Source organism: Triturus cristatus, chromosome 2_1, assembly GCF_964204655.1.
Source record: "Triturus cristatus chromosome 2_1, aTriCri1.1, whole genome shotgun sequence".
NCBI lineage: Eukaryota > Metazoa > Chordata > Amphibia > Caudata > Salamandridae > Triturus > Triturus cristatus.
The window spans coordinates 847436287-847451849 of record NC_140581.1 but is presented as its reverse complement, the minus strand read 5'-3'; the positions used below and the strand labels follow the sequence as shown (position 1 = coordinate 847451849).

The 15563-nt window shown below is 40.4% G+C and overlaps 1 long non-coding RNA gene across 1 annotated transcript in view; it reads left to right on the top strand.

The window, feature by feature from the left end:
- LOC146865966 (uncharacterized) overlaps positions 1 to 15515 on the top strand; it is a 135548-nt gene extending 120033 nt beyond the window's left edge. Inside the window, exon 4 of the long non-coding RNA XR_014976742.1 lies at positions 15401 to 15515. This is a non-coding gene — a long non-coding RNA (uncharacterized LOC146865966). The remainder of the gene's footprint in view (positions 1 to 15400) is intronic.
- Positions 15516 to 15563: the final 48 nt, after the last annotated feature.

Here is a 15563-nt window from a genome sequence, read left to right as displayed (position 1 = left end):
AAAAGAAAATAGTAAAAAGAATGAAAATGTTTTTGAAATAACTTTGTTTCCTGGGTTTCTGTAAAGAATTAGTGAGTAACACGATATACAAAGAAAAGATAGGTCAGATAAGAGGTTCCTCCTTTCATTTTGTCTTTCTCCCCTCCTCTTGGACCTAAAAGTATCTAGGGGAAACCTTGTACACACAATACGTATTTGAAGATGTCATGTGGAAAGGAGGCTCTGAACAAAATAAATGCTAGTCACTTGGGACACACACATATGCTTCTTGAAATGGTGGAAATGATACTAATGAAAAATGTTTTCCTGTATAATGGCGCCTGGTACCTTCAGAAACAGGGAACTGCCATGGGCTCCTGGTTTGCTCCATCTTATGTGAACCTTTTTTAGGATTGTTTGAGTTGGATCATGCCTGGGGTCAAGAACCTGGTGTGATTTTCTACAGAAGATACATCAATAATATTATCATGATCTGGAATGGGACCACAGAGAATCTCATGGCCTATCACACATATTTGAATATGAATAGGTTCAATGTACGACTAACCTTAAAATATAATCGGCAGGAGATTGACTTTCTTGATCTAAGACTCTTCATACATGAAGGTACATTTCAGGGTAATATTTGCAATAATAAAACTGCCTGTAACAGCGTGCTCCATGCCAAAAGTGCACATCCTAAACCACCATCAACACATTACCTTATTGCGGGATGGTGAGAGCACGACACAACTGTAGTCAGGATAAGGCCTTCTATGAAAGACTTATGATAATCAGAATGACTTTAAGGAATGAGGCAAAAGTGAAGAATGTTTTAACACTGCAGAAGTAAAAGTTGAGAGATTGATCAGGAAAGTTACTCTTTCTACGAATCAGAAATATGAGAAAAAGATGGCGTATATGAATAGTGAAGTCATTTTCTGAACACAGCACAATATGTACAGTAATCACATCTATAATATATTACGTAAGAATTTGCATTTTCTTGATTCGATGTCAATGCCCAAGGGGACTGTTACATCGAAACCTAAAATTGTATATCGAAAGGGTATCACCCTTAGACAATCCGTTTGTCCAAGCCATGTGAAGGCTAATAAAACAGAATTGGATTTAGAAACCTGATTACCATGTAAGCCAAAGGGTTTTGTCACTTGTTGGCGCTGTTCTGTGTGCCACTTGGGCAAGAATAAGACACTTTCGTTCAAGTACAACACAAGGAAGAAACATAAAATACATTCATTCAGAAACTGCAACATCACTTTTACCGTTTATGCGATTGGATGTGCCTGTGGCAAGATATATGTTGGCAGCAGCACCCAACAACTGAAAATACGCATACAGGAACATGTCAGTGCGATTAAACATTGTGATTACAAGTATCCAATTGCGACTCATATACGTTGAGATCATCCGACAGAGAAGTTAATCTAGTTCCATGCAGTAGAACAAGTTAAGAGTAATGAAAGGGGAGGAGATATAGAACTTCTCCTCAGACAGATTGAAGCAAAGTGAATATGCCAACTTAAAACAGTATACTTGGGCCTTAATTTCAATAGTGAGTTTCACTTTTTCCTGTAGTGATGGTGTAAAAAATTGTTATATAAAAACGTAATGGCTTCTACCCGCAGGTCCGAGGATACTGTTGGCGTACGCGCTGCACCCTTAAACGTGCTACCAGTATATTCATTGATGGTACTGACCACCATACTCTCTCATGCTCTGTTCTTTGGAGTCACTCACCTTCATCAGCCGGGACAGAAGTACAACCAGTGGAGAGATATTATCCCCTCCTAGCCCATCAGCCCTCTTAGCCCTGAAGAAGTCGTGGGTCCATCACCTTGACGAAACACGTGTTGGCTGGGCATCTGAACGGCATTAAACAAAGAACAAAACACAACATTGGACTACTGTGATTGTTGTGTTTTTACATATCTATATTCTGGATTTGCAGTATTTGCTCTGCCTCTATTTTTCACGTGTGCACAGGCAACCTGTATTCAAAACTTAATGTATCCTCACATATAATGCCGATTCTCAGAATGTGGCAAGAACAATCACTCATAATTTGGTTTTATAATTTACACATAGCTGTAATGATTTGCAACATCATGCGGTTGGCAATAGAATAATATTGTCCTAATAGTAAATCTAATGATAAGATGTGATGACTATAGATTTGGTATCTCTAAAGATAAACTTACAGCTCAAATAGAAAATGTTAGTGCAAATGTTTATGCGGTAAAATCCCACCTCTAGCTTGGTAGTATGGAACAACTCCAAGAAGATGTCACCAAAGTCTGGTTTGATGTGATTAGAGATGGCAGAATCTTGTAATAACACATTAACATGTACAGAGTGTCCTGAGTTGTATCGATTATGACCCAGATGACGGCAATATAGTTTCCACACATCCAAGATGGCTGGACCTAGGTGCTACAGTTTGGATGAGGAGATCAGGGCTGTTGCAATCTGAGTCCAGTCTGTTGTGATATGAGACGTTGGCTCCCAGCCCTGATGTATTAATGTGTGGCTGGTGTCTGCGGAGGTGTCGATTGTGATCGAGATGGCACCCATGTAGTCTTGCTGTGCCAAGTGGTAGCATATGTTGAAACAAGCTATGAAATATGGCTAGAGATGGGTTTGGGTAAGCTTATAAGAACAACTGCAAACCACTCGGATAATGATACCGAATACATCCAAGATGGCATGACCTATGTGCCTCAACTAGTTTGGGAAGAGTGTCGGGTTGAGTTTAAACACATCTACAGATGTGATAGGTTGGAAATGTGGAGCTCACCGTTTACCACTCGACCGCTTGGACCATGTAGATGGGAACACGCTGAAAAACGCCCTGTTAGACTTTTGCTAACTAATTGTTAGGTGACAATACTAGTCATAAGGACCCCAGTACAACTTCTCATCTTCAAATGCAGGGAGAGTATTATGTGGTAGCTAACTGACACCACAGAAGGTTGCTCGGCTTGTGATGAAATATGATCAGCGTTTGCCATTAAGTATAAAGAAAGACACATATTTATTGGTCCTCCATGATCATGCAAACTATTTTGAATGGAGTGAAGTACATTCACAGAATGAAGGTATTTAACCCCATAGACTTGAGTGTTAAGGTAGAGAGTCCTGCTGAAGAGCATGTTGAGTCACACGTGATAGAAAATGAAACATCAACTTTTAGGGGGTGCCGCTTACGAAGGGAGAGGCAGACTGAATTTAATTATCAGGGAACGATGTGAGTCGGAATGACTCTGACTAAATTCCACTGTCCTAAAGGCAGGTAGAATGACATATGGAACCAAATTAGTATTGTTAAAGTTTGGCCAGGCATGTACTGAAGCATTCCTATTGCTTATTTTCAACTTTAAATGAAAAATAACTCTTTCTGGCTATTTATGAAAGTATAGTATAATGTTGGTGTATAACAAGTTGGGTTATATGCAGCAGCAAATGAACTAATAATTCATGGGTGGAATTGAACATAAGGGATGAGGTGAATTGACCTTAGTTGTAAAATGCAGGGGTGACGATTGCCATGTTATTGTTGAATCATTACCCAAAATGAGGAATACTGAAAAGAATTACGGTAAAGGGCATTATGGTTATGATATAGCCCAGGTTTAAGTAGTTGGATGATAAGTTGAAATGTATTATGGGACATGTGGTTCAAATTAATTTGTTTTTTATATAAAACTAGTTAGAATTGGAACTTAAATGTGAGATTGAACTATATCCTGTAGATCTAAAATGATGTGTGAATATATCAGCTAAACAAGTGATGTTCATGTCATAGACAGGTATACTGAATAAGGAGGAAAGAATGGACTGGTTGATGAATGCTTCACTTGTTTTCAAGACAATCAACCAATGAGGTACATACCAATAGCTTCATAAAATTGAATTGAGAAAAAAGGAGAAGTTATTTTAGACACTAAGGGCCTCATGTAGGTAGCTAAATACCTGTCGGTAACGGCCGAAATTCGGTAAATATCCCGTTACCGACTGTATTTAGGCATATGAGATGTAGGAGGCATGATTTAAGGATTCAGTAATTTACCGAATCGGTAATGGATCGGTAAAATACCGAATCGGTAAAATACAGATTCGGTAAATTACCGAATCCTTAAATCATATGTAGGGAGCACTCAAGTGAGTGTGTCATTGTATTCAGGATTCGGTATTTACCACCAAATACAGGTTGGTGATAAATATCGAATACCTTTCAAAAACCTATTTTTTGCTGTTTTGACAGTGCCATGTGGCAGACATACATGCCCTTAGGGCATTTATGTGCGCCACATGTGCACACATGCACGAATCAGGGGTGCAACTGGGTGTCAATGTGACACCCTGCCACCCATGATTATGCTTCCCCTATTACCGATTCGGTATTTACCGAATCGGTAATAGTAGATGGCTTCCCATTCATTCCTATGGGCCTCCAGGCCCATAGGAATGAATGGGAAGGGATGCATTATTACATTTTACCGATTCGGTAAATACCTATTCATAAATACCGATATTTACCGAATCGGTAATAATTACCGATTGTTTACCTACATACTATTTACCGATTCATAAATTTATTTATGAATCGGTAAATAGTATGTTACCTACATATGGCCCTAAATGTTCAATTGGGCACCCTGTCCTTATAGTAAATTACATGTTTAATGAAAGGATTATATTATAGCCCATCCTCTCCTCTGGCAATTAATTATCTTGTGCAATCAATAATAGAAGTATAATGCATAGGTGATTTTTATTATGAGCTTTATTGTTACATCAGATGGTAAATGGATTTTGGATTTGATATGTAAGAAGCAAAATATCTGGTGGCACACATGGTTTTAATGTATATTTATGACTCGTACTCTTGTAGCCCTGAAGAAGTCTTGTGTAGAGACAAAATGCGTTGGTGATTCCTTGTGGCTTCTATTGGAGAACTGGCTTTATTATCAAAAGAGAAAGAAGACATGAATAAAAAGTAACATTTTTAGAAAACTGAAATGGAGTCTGTGTATTACATTTCAAATCAGAGCTAACGGTGGAATTTGGTAACATTGCTGAAAATATTGGTGAAATACATTGCTTGGGGCGTGCTGATCATTTGTTTTGACTTAATGCCAAGGTGACTGTGTTAGTGAAGATTAGGGGTTTGACCTTCTGAATCTTTGCACTGCCCATATTTTTGACTATTGTGAAATCACTCGGAGTGATAGGTGCAGTTTCTATATCTCACCCCCTCTTTTTTTGTAAATCATGGACATATTGCACACAATTGAAGCAGTATTCTGGCCTAATGTATCTGATGCCAATGCATCTCCCTTGCAGAGGATGACTCGCCTCCAGTCCTTATTAAGGAAGCCAGTCTATGGTGCAAGCAGAACAATGCATTTGCCGGCGTGAGCACTTTGATGGGGGCTGATCAATCAGCCATTAGCAAATTGTAATCACACTTGTTGAAAAAGTCTACTCAAGGAAACATCAATTTTAACCAATCAATTTATTGGTTTGCAGAACGATACTTGTATTCAGTATTTTCCAAATGACTGGTATTCAAAACAGCTGGGAAAAACCATCCAGTGTGTTTAAACAATATACCCAATGCATTTCGGGTCAAACAAGAACCCTTCTTCAGGGGTAATCTTTAACGGTCAAAGTAGCTAAAAAGAAAGAGAAGCAATCAAACGGGAGTCCTCATAATCATTGTAAACAACAAGAGATTGCAAACAGTCTATGTATGAGTTACAAAGTACAGAGAACATGCAGTCAATGACAAAGTTCGTGAATACAATCGTGAGTATAAACACAAAAGATGTCTACGCTAAACAGTTTAAATCAGTGTGAGTGAAATGAAAAGGATGGTTCCTTCGTGAATCAGATAAAAAGGTAGTGAAAGAAGCCGTAACTCAATCTCAAGTATGTTCGTAGCGAGCTAATACTCGTGAAAAATAAAAAATAAAAGAATCACCCGTGAATTTAATGTCCAAAGTTAGAGGGTGGAAGTTCAAGAGACAGACACCGTCAACGTACCCATTCAGAAGTTGAATTCATATCAACCAGAAACACGTCACCATCAGAGACGCGTCAGGAGCAGGAAAGCGAGTAAGCATGGAGTTGAAACGATATAAATAGTAAAAATAGAAGACAGATCATAACGTAGTGAAAAAAATGTCAACGACATAGAAATAGGCTCCTGCAAGACTAGAATCATTCAGTATCGTGGTATGGTAACGTGAGAGTGAAAAAAGAACTTCTTTCACTACCTTTTTATCTGATTCACGAAGGAACCATCCTTTTCATTTCACTCACACTGATTTAAACTGTTTAGCGTAGACATCTTTTGTGTTTATACTCACGATTGTATTCACGAACTTTGTCATTGACTGCATGTTCTCTGTACTTTGTAACTCATACATAGACTGTTTGCAATCTCTTGTCGTTTACGATGATTATGAGGACTCCCGTTTGATTGCTTCTCTTTCTTTTTAGCTACTTTGACCGTTAAAGATTACCCCTGAAGAAGGGTTCTTGTTTGACCCGAAATGCATTGGGTATATTGTTTAAACACACTGGATGGTTTTTCCCAGCTGTTTTGAATACCAGTCATTTGGAAAATACTGAATACAAGTATCGTTCTGCAAACCAATAAATTGATTGGTTAAAATTGATGTTTCCTTGAGTAGACTTTTTCAACGAGTGTGATTACAATTTGCTAATGGCTGATTGATCAGCCCCCATTAAAGTGCTCACACCGGCAAACGGCATTGTTCTGCTTGCACCATAGACTGGCAAATTACCTACGTCGCCATTGGATAGGCGAATTGGCGTTTTGAGCACATTTTGTTAAAACTGAGTTATTTTTTGGTTGAACATTTGAATAGTGTGCACGTTGGCTATTGTTTTGTATTACTTATTAAGGAAGCACCTTGCAGGGAGTAGGTGATCAACTTAGCTTTTTCTTCCTTACTACTTGAAGATATCACAGAAATATATGCCATAGAGTGGGCTCTAAAGCAAGCTCAAACCTTGAACAGAAACCAAGTGGGGTGGGCTAAAGATTATACTCCACATGTCTTTCCCCTAGGAGTGAGCCCCAAATCCTAGTACAATATCGTATGAAGCCAGAAGCAAAGCACAACATAATGGCAATCATTTCCAGTATCAGGGCTTTTTAACACCTTGTTATTCAACAATGAATACTCCTCTGTTTCCTGTTTTCAAACCCAATCGATCCTAAGAAATCCAGGGTTACAACATTAATTTTAAGATGTCAAAAATCTCTTACTTGGATATGAGTTTACCAGTGAGGTCAAGGGGTTAGTGCCAGACTTCCTTCAGATGTGCACTACCTTTACACCTCCAAATACGTTAGTAAAGTTACAAGCACTGTGGGGATTAACTGCAGACGGATTTATTTGCAGCATTATGCCGAGTGAGGGAAGCCCTTGTATGATTTAACTTCTCCCACGTTTTCTGGGTGGAAAAACATATAGCTATCTTGCATAGAGTTCAAGCAGACGTGCAAGAGAAAAATATTTACCGACTAGGGCTAACAAAAGCAAACTATTTATTAGAATTGTTTCCAGCACCTCAGATTACCTTTATGTAATCTCCAATAGGACCAGACAGTTCCTATTGCTTACAAGTCACACTTGTATTCTAAAGCCTAATCGTGTTTTGCTTCCATGGTGAAAATTCTTTCTGCAGTGCAGACGGACGTTTTTAACGAGCACTGGGCAACTATATTCATAGTTTCTCCCATTGCGTTACTATAATCTGTGACTAAATCAAGTATGACTAGTGCTCATGCTCTACACCCGCATTCGGTACAATGGGCTTCTTCGTTAAATGCAGTAGACATGCAATTTGAATATGATTCAACTCCCTGCATGCAAGAATTTCACCAGTATACACAGGACACAGTACAATCTCCTAAAATAATAACCATTGAGTCAGATCAGGGTTTGTTTTATACAGACTACTCTGCGCAACCCGTGGAAGGCACTAAGGAGAAATACTCTTCAGCTTGTGCTGCAGTGCAAGGAATTATTAAACACGATGAATTCCAGCGCCAGCACACATACACTAAGACTTCAGGTGATTGTACTGCACAATTGATACAAAGTCATGCCTTTTTACTTGCTGTACAGAAGGCTAATCCCTTAGTTCTCACACTTAATAGCTTTGGATTTGTCCTTCTGTTTTTAAGGATATGTTGTAACACATTGGTGCATGAATGAATTTATAGATTCAAAAGGGAAAACAATAAAGAATAAACAGCTCTGAGGAGAGGTAGCTTTATTACAAGACAAGCTTCCATTGGTTTATGTGCGACACAACATGACCCAAAGCAGTAAAGGAATTCAGGCTAAAGAGAACTGTGTGGCCGATTCTACCGCAAAGGCAGTGGTTCAGACTTAAATTAGCAACAGTAACCAGATTGACACAGATATTTTGGCATCAATACGAGCAACAATTAAGGGTGAAAAGCCTCCATATGGATTTTCTAGTAAGCACTCCTACACCCTCAATCTAGTTAGCACTCTGTTTGCCTCTCTCGATGGAGTGGGGATAGAATAATATCTAAATAGCAGATTGGATTAGATTTAATGAAAGTCAGACGTGAGGTTATAGTGTCTGCCCACGCTGGCCTGAGTGCTATCATGTCATGTTGGGGAGAGAATTTGGCCTAACTGCTAGGGCGGTCAACCTCAGAGCTGGTGAACCGTGCTCGAGTCTCGGCAGGGACGCTCAACATTCTGTGATTCTGGGCAAATTACTTAATTTCCCATGCCTAACAAAAATGAACTTGTCCGTCTGTAACGTAACTGGTGCTCATGTAAAGTGCTCTGATGCCTTTGGGTCTAGTGTGCGCTATATAAAACTCCACCCCCAAAAAAATTTCAGTGCTCCAGCAATGACATTAGTGGCCAGTGTTACATAAGCATGCCAGAGACTATTGTGCAAATCGCTCTCTTTTACTCTCCACTTGCAAAACAAAGAAACCAGTAGTCGGAGGTCTGCCAAAGTAACTCGTATTTAATATTGACGCTTGGGTGCACATAATCACAGTGCTAAGATGGCTATGACAAGAGTGGGCATCTTACACAGATCTGCAAGCTTATTCATACATGTGGCACGAGCCAGGGCTGTGTAAAATATTTACAGAAGTAACAATCCGTAACTAGGTAACAAGGTTAAGGCTTGTTTCAGATGCTCAAATATTAACATAAAATGAAACAAACGAGTACACAAACATTATCAGTGGACATTACTTGTTCCTTAAGACATTGACAGACATTGGCAGACAATCAAACAAACGAGGATAAACATTACAAGTTGACATTGCTAGACTAGCCTCAGATGAGTAAAGAGCAGGTATGTCAACACCAGGTGGGTCAAGACATGAGCAAAACAAGTCTGTTTGTGCTGACATTGAAACACGTCAGCAAGGCTCCAAAGTTCGTGATCAGAAACATCTCAGGGAAATGCAAATGGAAGAACTGATGTTCAAAATAAGGCATAAAAATACGTTTTTCACACTACGTATAGCAATGTAATATTTGGCAACAAGTTAAACATTCTACTTTTAAAAAAACAGTGAAGACTCCCCTCGCTATCCCCAATCTCCCTTTTGGCGTAATTTATCTCACCAAACAAATCTGTTAATCGCTACAATTCTATATTGGTTGCAGCAGAATCATGCTCCAGATTTTTATGGGTTTTGTTGCTCGAATATGAATTTACCCTGAAAAAACTAAAGATGAGAGGCGTTTGGCAAAACAGGAACAGTTGATTTAATTAAACACTTCAGCCTGAGCACAGTTACAGAAGTAGGTCTGATGACTGTCTCAAAGTACAACCCATCTGAACAAGGTTTTATACATTTCTTTGGGTATCTTAAAGTATTTCCGTTAATTCTTTTTTTTAAAAAAGAATGCAAGCCTTGTCTTTGGAGTCAAATATAAGGCCCCAGATAACAAATGCAAGTGGGCCTTGACCTTGTGTCGACACAATGGGGCCAGTAGGTAACGTGTCCAGCTGTTTGGCATGAGGGGTGCATGATCACTGCATGTACTGTGTTTGCTGTGTCCTGATTGGCTGTGTGTTACTGACTTTATGGTATTTTTAGGAATGCGCGCAACCCTCCGGCCATGTACGCGTTATTGGGGCCAATCTCCCTAGACCATTGTGGTGTTGCTGTGCTTATCTGTGGGATTGACCTGAGTGACCCGACCCGTGACCCGTCAATTAGTAACTTCAGGCCTAGGTTTCCGAGCCTGCCTGACCACATATTTTTAAGTCGTGGTTGACGGAAGAGTTCAAGATGGGTGAATTCAATAATAGAGATGTGATTTCATTCTTACATATGAATTTATCATTATTAAAATTGGCATCCATTTTTTTAATATTAACATTCTCCCCTCCAGTTGAATTTTCAACTACATTATCTAACCCATACTTAATGACTGTCACATTATTGGGTGCTGTTCTTTAGTTTTGACTATTACTATTTTCCTAGTTACTTACATTCTACCCAATGTGAGGGCTGCATTTTTACAGCAGGAAACCTCCAATTGCAGGAAAACACAAAAAAACACCAATAAGAACAAGAAAACGGCCAGCAATGACGTTCTCAGTCCCGACAGCCACCGGGGGAGCCAAGAAAAACACTTTGAGAATCATTCCTGCTCAGGGGCATCTCATGTATGTCTCTTTGTAAGTGGTGCAGTGCTTGTATTTCAAGAGTCCGAGTCCCATTGTCCATGTTGTTTCCTGGAATAAATATGTAGCACGGCACACCAATCTTGTCACACACCCCTCCCTCCATTGTGGTCATTAAGTTCAACACATATCGATGTTGCATCACCATGAGGCGGATGGTTTTTCCTTGATTGAATTGAGGACAGGCTCAGTGTTGTTCATCATTCTGAGCATTTCCCACCTGGTTATATGCAACTTGCAGGCGTTCGCTTTTGTTTGTAAGGTGAAGAAGGGTATGGATCCTCCAGCTGATACTTGGGCATCAGAGAACAGTCTGAATTTGTCTGAAATGTCTTTGTACTGAGCCCAGCCAAAATAATCAGCAGTACTTTTTTCACGAGCCTGATGCAACAGAGACAGGGTGTTGGTACAAATGTAAAAGTTCTTCTGCGGGAATGACGAGGGTCAGGGTGTGGGTGGTGATGAGAGAGCAGATGCTACACCATCCGGGGACAAGCTGAATGTAGGTAAACTTGCTGCACTGCAAAAAGGTATCCATCAGCATGGAGGTGCCCCATTGCATGTCCGAAATGTGCAGGATTGTGCCACAGTTTTCATTCATGCCCAATGGAATTGTTCCTTTACCTCTGAAACGCAAGGAATACAGTGTAAGTTCCTGTACAATTAATGGTTGCCCCTTCCCTTCTAGCCATGTATATCCAGCCATCTCAGTATCCCAGATTTCCTGACATGGGGTATCTAAGCTGTTGTTCGACCCTCCCTTACGAGACTCATTTCCCTTTGTATTATTGAGATGGAGGCCCCCACACTGGAATTCAATGTCTGGGGTCCATTTGTTATGAAGAAGACTGCCGCAGATACCCTAAGGGCCACCCTGGGACCACAGATCAGCAGGGCGGACAGGTTCATGCACTGATGTGGTGGTTTTGCTACCTCTATGAATCTTTTCTCAGGAAAGTCTTGGGCCAAACAGTGTTCTCCCCTATGGTGCCCCACCTGCTCATCCTATGTTGCTCAGCTTGAATGTTGCTAAGCTCAGTGAAAAGGTACAGTGTTGTTGGATTGGTCTCGTATCGGGTCAGATTCACTACTATTTTGTGGGGTTCTACCTTGTTGGGTTATATTTTGGCCCTAATCCTACATAGGTATTGGTGGAGAAGGCATTTTGCTTTTTTAGGGGCCACCTCTTGAGACAAGTAAAGCCTACCTGCGCCTACTGCATGAGGTGTCAGCGAACAGGCATAACATGACCTGGCTGATGTCTTGGTGCCCACGGGGGTCATGACTCAATACCAGGTGTTGTGTAAGAGGGTACTGTTTATTGCATGTGGGATGCTAGTGTTAGGTTCGGTGTAATTATATGTGATATGGGAGAGATTGCCTATGCAAGTGTGGACTCCATTTGACTAGGCAGTTCTTTGGTGATGAATGGATGCAGCAACACCCATAGTAAATAGAGGATACATAGAAGTGCAACAATACATAACGTATTCAACATTGTACACCGTGGGATGAATCTGTAGTTCTCTGATGATTGGGGGGTTCTTGGCTTAAGAGATTCAAAACATAAAGTTCACGATGCAGTTCATGGGGGGGTTTGTCGTGGAATGTTCAGTCACACATCAGAAAGGTGGACCCACATATTTTTCCCTTCCACCATGAGGGCGGTTGGTGTTGTGAAGACTACTCGGTAAGGTTCATTCAAACTTGGCCTGCTTCCATTTCCTTACAAAATTTCAAATGTAGACTTCTTGTCCAGTTTGAGATGCTTGATATGGCAGCTTGGAGGTGGTGCACTTGGTGCTTTGGTGGTGGACCTGCTTAGATAGGAACCTGGACGTTTTGGCTAATTCAGAGAGATATACATGCAATTTGGCCCATAATGCTTGAGAGCTAGCCTCAGAGCTCAATTTGGTCTGGGTGTTTGGGATGGGTGTCCTCATCAATCTACCAGTAGTTATCTGGTGTGGTGTAAGATGGTGATCGCTGCTGGGCGTGTTCTTCAGCGCGAACAAGGCTAGGGGCAGACAGTGGAGCCTTTTCTTATTAAGGCTGGAGCAAATGTTGCTTATTTAATTTTTTTACTGGCCATTGAGTCTCTCAAATATGCCATTGTTTGGGGGGTGATATACGGAGTCCAGTTTATGTGTTATTCCCAAAAGGGTGCAGATGTGATTGAACATGGAGTTGACAAAGTGCTTTCCATTGTCTGCCCAGATGATTTCTGGTACTTCCTAGCTGGCTATTACTTCTCTGACAAGGAACATCGCTGCCTCCTTGGTGTAGCAGTGCATACAAGGACTGGCTTCGATCCACCTAGAGTAGGGGCTAGAGTACTACAATCAAGTATCAGTAGCTAGCACATTGATCGATCATGTTGATAAAGTCGATGTGTAAAGCCCTGAAAGGCCCTTTTGGTCTTGGGCAAGCTGATCACTCACCCTTGAGTGTAGGTTTGGCAGAGTATAATTGGACAGATGGTTCATCCGTTTAAATACATTGTTACTGTTTCTGCAAGGTTGGGGATAAACCAGCCGTTCTGGAGTTCTGCTATTATATTGTCTTTTGCTATATGTGCTGGTAAGTGCAATTGGGGCAACGCTATGTGGACTAAGCTGTGAGACATGACGGGTTTCCCTGTGGGTCTGTGTCGGTATATAAAGTTGTGTGCATTGACTGTGTGCAGCACCTGGCTACCCATCGCTCCTTCACGTCAGGCAACGCTGTTTTCTGCAACCCCGTCAAGTATTACCCTGCTGTTTCTGTATAAGGCTTGTCCTTGCCCCTGGTGTGGATTTATTGAACCAGCGTCATTCTAGTTTAAAATAGGTGTGCTGAAACAACCATTAGACAGTAACAGATATACATGATTATCAGCACTAACAGAGTAAAAGGATGGTAGATTTCTACCATTGTACTAAAACAATGAATACAGGCAAGTATATAAAATACATGACAGTAGAATAAGTACTTCTACGATGCAACCCTAACTCGATGTACATATGTGTACCTAGCATGTATGTGAGTGTATAAGCCAAGAATCCCTCTAGGATAAAGTCAACCACATTACCTGAAGTGAGAGACTGTGGGACCCCGTCTTGGTCTTGAGATGGACACCCCGTGAGACCACTATGAGATGGATTGTCTGCGTGCAGGAGCCTCAGCGTCTTGCGTCAGTGTGTCAGCATGGAAGTCCTTTTCTCCTCTGACTACTTCAGCAAGATATGGTGTATATATACCCAAAGTGGTACCCCCTGGGGATATACCTTGCAGGGTCATGTTGGACTAGGATGACGGAAGGAATTACCCTTATACATAGTTATTATGCAGGAGATGGTAGGCCTGCTGTGATTCCAAGAATCCTCATGCATAATAAATGAGGTTTAAGCTTTTTTAGAGAAAACCCCGTGCCATAATTGGACATTACCGTAACTAGGTAAAAGGTCAGTACTAAGAACCGTTATGTAGTGTAATGGTAGGGGAGAATATAGGTGAAAGGTTAGGTGACTACCTGAGCCTATATTGGGGTACCTCTATGGAACATAACACCCACTCCTCATCCGACTGGACGACATACTAAAAATTCTATGTACTGCTAAATGTGGTATACAACCATTAATAAGTCCATTCAAAATAGTACTTAAAAACATTGCATGTGATAGAAGTCTGTACTGAGTAAGTTCGTATATATAGTCCGAAAAATGAAAGACTGTCATTTACTGTAATTTGATGTATGTTGGCAGTACAATTAAGACTTTAAAATCTTGGATGTGAGAACACTTTTGAGCATTTAATCTGAATTTTTGGTTTCATGGCATAGACTAGATACCTGTACACAGGAGAGGTGGGGATAGGGAACAAACTGAATATAAATGGATATGCCACTTATGATCAATAATAAATGGGCATCATACGGATAATAAATGTAATTATTTTCTTGAGCAGTAATTTGGGACTTGGACGTTCTCTGGAAAATGCTAGATAATAACACATGACTGCTATTTGATGAGTATGATGGTAATTCATCATAAATAGGCAATGTATTGGATATGATTACATTTGGATAATTTAATAAGGTTGACGCTCATCGGTATGAATCTCAGTTTTTTGAAACATTACATTTTGGGCTACATCAGATGCAGTAAATATGTATTTTAAATTATAGAATTATATATTTTTTTTATTATTTGGAATAACAGCGATGACTTGGTTGGTGGTTAGGAGTGGATCCCCTTGCCACTTCGGTGCTTGTCAGACTTAAATGAAAGAGTTACATTTCAGGAGACCAAAGGAAAAATGGAGTGGATCCCCTTGCCACTTCGGTGCTTGTCAGACTTAAATGAAAGAGTTACATTTCAGGAGACCAAAGGAAAATGGTTTCCTACTTTAAGAATGTCATATGCCATTGTAAAATGATGGGCTTGGCTTGTTCTGTTAACACTCAAGATGATGCCCATTTTACTATTGCATTTGCGCCGCAATGGGGACATGTATTGAAGTGAGCAAAACTTGTGGATTGTGCGTATTTTGCATGTTTGGTATAAAACCACAAAGTGTCTGAAGTTCCATGCTTATGTTTGGAGATGTCATCTGACTTCTACTATTGCACATACATTGAAATGCTTATGTGTTTCATCAATATTGTCATTGCTACCAGGTCAGGCCCCAGGATGTGTTGGCTCCTATCATCTCCCCAGAGGAACAACGTGGAGCTCAGATGAGTGGCTTGTGACAGAAGGCCAAGCCACAAAATACCTTTCCTAGGAGACATGGATCAAGACCACATAGCTACACAGGATTTTGCCCAGGTCCTTACGGCC